The 4,745-nt window shown below is 42.4% G+C and overlaps 1 pseudogene; it reads right to left on the bottom strand.

The window, feature by feature from the left end:
* Positions 1-2,482: 2,482 nt before the first annotated feature.
* LOC134896571 (5S ribosomal RNA) lies at positions 2,483-2,601 on the bottom strand (annotated as a pseudogene).
* Between the last annotated feature and the right edge of the window lie 2,144 nt (positions 2,602-4,745).

Below are 4,745 nucleotides of genomic sequence, written 5' to 3'. Positions count from 1 at the left end.
CCAAAATGGCTGCTTCCTCTAAGGGCCGGCAGCTATGACTGTAGTATTTTTCATTTAATATGCAGTAGGTGTCTGTTTAGCTGAGTAAACCGAGTTTAGACCCAGTGTAGGCTTTTTTAAAAGTTAATAAGTAATAAAGCCAATCACGCAATATATAATCTTTTTATGATAGTTGTTTATATTCTGGCATTCCACTGAAGTCTATGGCTAATATATAATTACTGTACTCTTGAAGGGGCAATCTACACAGAGGATCTTACTCTCAATGTAATGGCTGCAAATATGTATGTAAATGCTGTTCTTTTTTAATTGAGTTTTATTTTGTTACATCAGCACTTATTTACATTTACATACACTTAAACCCCCCCCCCCCCCCCCAAAAAAAAAAAATTAATAAATTAATTAATTAGAGATAAGCAGGGTCGGTTCCCTGAGAACCGACCCCCCCCCCCCCCCCCCCCCCCCCCCAACTTCATACTCCGAGTCCACAGCTAAGCAAAAAGTCATTATCCCGCTGTCGGAATCTTGCGGGTTTTGGATTCCATATAAACTGCCGCAAGTCGCTGCCATTTTCACTCCAGTCCAGGAGAGTGTAGCGAGAGGACGTGTCTCCTGAGTGTCTGTGCAGGAAAGTGGCATGGCACGTGTGGTGGTGACATGCTCTTTTGTATCATTCCAGTGGTGCTGTCTTGTGCTGCATCAGTCCAGTGGTGGTGTCCTGTGCTGCCATAAGTCTGGTGCTGCTGTACAAGTCCAGTCCAGTGGTGCAGTCTTGTGCTGCATCAGTCCAGTGGTGGTATCCTGTGCTACCATAAGTCCAGTGGTGGTATCCTGTGCTGCCATAAGTCCAGTGGTGGTATCCTGTGCTGCCATAAGTCCAGTGCTGCTGTATATGTCCAGTCCAGTGGTGGTGTCTTGTGCTGCATCAGTTCAGTGGTGGTGTCTTGTGCTGCATCAATCCAGTCACTCCAGTGGTGGTGTCCTGTGCTGCCATAAGTCTAGTGGTGCTGCTGTATAAGTCCAGTCCAGTGGTACTGTCTTGTGCTGCATCAGTCCAATGGTGGTGTCCTGTGCTGCCATAAGTCCAGTGGTGCTGCTGTATAAGTCCAGTCCAGTGGTGCTGCCATATAAGTACAGTCCAGTGGTGCTGCCACATAAGTCCAGTAGTACTGCCATATAAGTCCAGCAGTACTGCCATATAAGTCCAGCGGTACAGCCATATGAGTCCAGCGGTACTGCCGTATAAATCCAGGGGTACTGCCGTATAAGTCCAGGGGTGCTGCCGTATAAATCTAGCGGTACTGCCATATAACTCCAGCGGTACTGCCGTATAAGTCCAGTGGTGCTGTCCTGAGCTGTATATAATTTACTCCAAATAAAGGGGTTATTAAAATGTAATCTAAATAATCTTTACATGGTTTGCTCTGTGTAGGGTAGGGGTACGCTCTCCTGTGCTGCATAGTATTATAATAACTCCAAATAAAAGGGTTATTATCCAAATAATTTTTACAGGCTTTACCATGTGTGTGTGGTTTAGGGGTATGCTCTCCTGTGCTGCATATTATTATAATAACTCCAAACAAAAGGGTTATTATCCAAATAATTTTTACAGGCTTTACCGTGTGTGTGTGGTTTAGGGGTATGCTCTCCTGTGCTGCATATTATTATAATAACTCCAAATAAAAGGGTTATTATCCAAATAATTTTTACAGGCTTAGCCCTGTATGTGGTTTAAGGGTACGCTCTCCTGTGCTGCATATTATTAAAATAACTCCAAATAAAAGGGTTATTATCCCCCAAAAATTTACAGGTTTTGCCGTGTGTGTGTGGTTTAGGGGTACGCCCTCGTGTGCTGCATATTATTATAATAACTCCAAATAAAAGGGTTATTATCCAAATAATTTTTACAGGGTTTGCCCTGTGTGGTGTAGGGGTATGCTCACCTTTGCCGCATATTGTTATATAACTCCAGAAAAATAATGGAGAACAAAAATTTGGAGGATAAAATAGGGAAAGATCAAGAACCACTTCCTCCTAGTGCTGAAGCTGCTGCCACTAGTCATGACATAGACGATGAAATAACGGGTATAGTCCTTTGAAGAAGAAGAAGAAGAAGAAGGACAAAAAGCAACTATATGCCTTTTCCAGGGCACACTTGAAAAATTGAAATGATGAAATTATTAAGATATAACTTTTATTATTATATACTTAAAAAGAGACGAGAGCAAGCATCCACAATTAAGGAACATTAATGTCCACAAGTACTGATGTACTATATTATATGCGAAATAATGGTGTAAGTGAGCGAAAATAAGTGATCCCTCATTCAATGAAATAATATTCTATACTTGTATTCTCTATAATAGAGATTTTAGTAGAATGAGGTCACTGCCTCGGGTCTAATGTAGTCAATGAGTGCCGGAACCTGGAGTCAAGTTCCTGCCGTGGGTCCCAAAATTATGTTATGCGTTGGAGAATAAAATACCTACGGTACCTGGTATTCCCTGGTGGTTCCTCATCCAGGTACTGACCAGGCCCTGCAGTGCTTGGCTTCCAAGATCAGACGAGTTTGGGCATACTCAGTGCGGTCTGACCGTAGGTAAATCTGTCTCGTAGGCGCACCGTTTTCCGATTGTGTTGGGACCCAAGATATAAATCACAGAAAAAATAAATATAGGGTTTTATGTGGTCAAAAATCAGACTACCAGATTATTGCTGGCGAATCTAGCCAATAACAGTCTATGTAAAATTAGAGAGTAATGGCAGCCGCAAGATATCATTTACCATTACATTTACTGAAGGTTGTGTATTTCCCTCATAGATGGATGTACCAAATCTACATAAGCAGCAGTATTGAATTGATGCTAAAGATCTCTCTGCTTCCCATACATTCATAACATAATTGTAGCAGGCAACAGGTACCACGGGAAATGCTTTAAACACTTTGAAATAAGGCGATAGTCTGGGCAAGAAAAGCCCAGTAATAGCCACAATTATTTGGAAGCAAAGCAGTATTTTCAATCCTATACAGTTTGAATGCTAAAGATCTCTCTGCTACCAATACATTTATAACAGAATTATAGCAGGCAATAGGTACCACAGGAGATATTTTAAACAATTTAAAATGAGGTAATAATCCAATCAAGAAAAGCCTAGCAATAACCACAAATATTTGGAAGTAAAGCAGTGTGTCAATATCAAATGATAAGGTTCAGTGTATTACCCAATATTGTAAATTCTGAGATTAATTGCTTCATAAGTGCATCAGTCCCTTGTATACAGATTCCTCTTTATCCACCCTTGCATTGTAATCATATATCAATAATGGTATTAGACATGCAGAGCCATAAATAGTATGAATGTATCAAAATCTAAATCTTCCACCACGTCCCCTGCTAGCTGGGAAGTACGTGGTGAGTCCTAGGCTGAAAAAGGGAAGAGCTACGGCTGGGTGAGGGAACCCGTTTTCCGGCCTAAGGCATCAACATCGTCTGCCAAGGCCGATGCCCAATGTGATAGTAGAGGGCATGTCAAATCCAAAAAGCCAAAGTTCAGTAAAATGACTAAAAAAAGAAATTGAAATGGTCTCAGGAGAAACGTAAACTTGCCAATATGCCATTTACGACACAGAGTGGCAAGGAGTGGCTAAGGCCCTGGCCTATGTTCATGACTAGTGATTCAGCTTCACATGACGATGGAAGCCCTCATCCTCCCATTAGAAAAATGAAAAGAGTTAAGCTGGCAAAGCACAGCAAAGAACTGTGCGTTCTAAGATGGTATCACAAATCCCCAAGGAGAGTCCAAGTGTGTCGGCGGTTGCGATGCCTAACCTTCCCAACACTGGACGGGAAGAGGTGGCTCCTTCCACCATTTGCACGCCCTCTGCAAGCACTGGAAGGAGCACCCACAGTCCAGTTTCTGATATTCAAATTGAAGATGTCACTGTTGAAATACACCAGGATGAGGATATGGGTGTTGCTGGCGCTGAGGAGAAAGTTGATGAGTAGGTTTCTGCTGATGATGTGGTTTGTTTAAATTAGGCACCGGGGGAGACAGTTGTTGTCCGTGGGATGAAAAAGCCCATTGTCATGCCTGGGCAAAATACCAGAAAAGCCATCTCTTTGATGTGGAATTATTTCTCATGGCCGGGGCAAGGCAATAATTTGGCGCACCCTCCCCACACAAAAAAACAAACCCTGTTAGACTAAAATAATCAGCTTATCAAAGAAAATGAGAAAAGGGGATACTACTGGACAGTATTCCCCTATGTGCCTCAAATGCCCTATGCGTCACATGAACCGCCAGCGTGTTCAACTACATGCTCCTCTGTGTGTCCTCATACATTGCACTATATCATAACACTTCATCGCTGCACTACATTCCCCTATCCACTGCACTATATTACTATACTACATCCTCTATATGCTAAACTACATCACTACACTACATACCCATATGCACTGCTCCACGTACCCTATATGCTACACTACATCACTACACTATATCCCCTTATATGCTACACCACATCAGTGCACGACATGCCCCGATATACTCTAATACATTAATACACTACATACCCTATATGGTACACTGTATCACTACACTGCATCCCCCTAATATCTACACCAAATCCACCCATCTGGGATGCAAAGCGGAGGTTGTTACTGCTAACTGGGAGCACAGTGCGCTTCTATAGCTTGTACAGTGCACCGCATGCTAGTTGCAGCACTGCATGGCAAAGAAGA

The sequence above is a fragment of the Pseudophryne corroboree genome, chromosome 3 (genome assembly GCF_028390025.1).
Source record: "Pseudophryne corroboree isolate aPseCor3 chromosome 3, aPseCor3.hap2, whole genome shotgun sequence".
Lineage (NCBI taxonomy): Eukaryota > Metazoa > Chordata > Amphibia > Anura > Myobatrachidae > Pseudophryne > Pseudophryne corroboree.
Note: the sequence above shows the minus strand (reverse complement) of the source record. Positions and strands in the feature narration are given on the sequence as shown.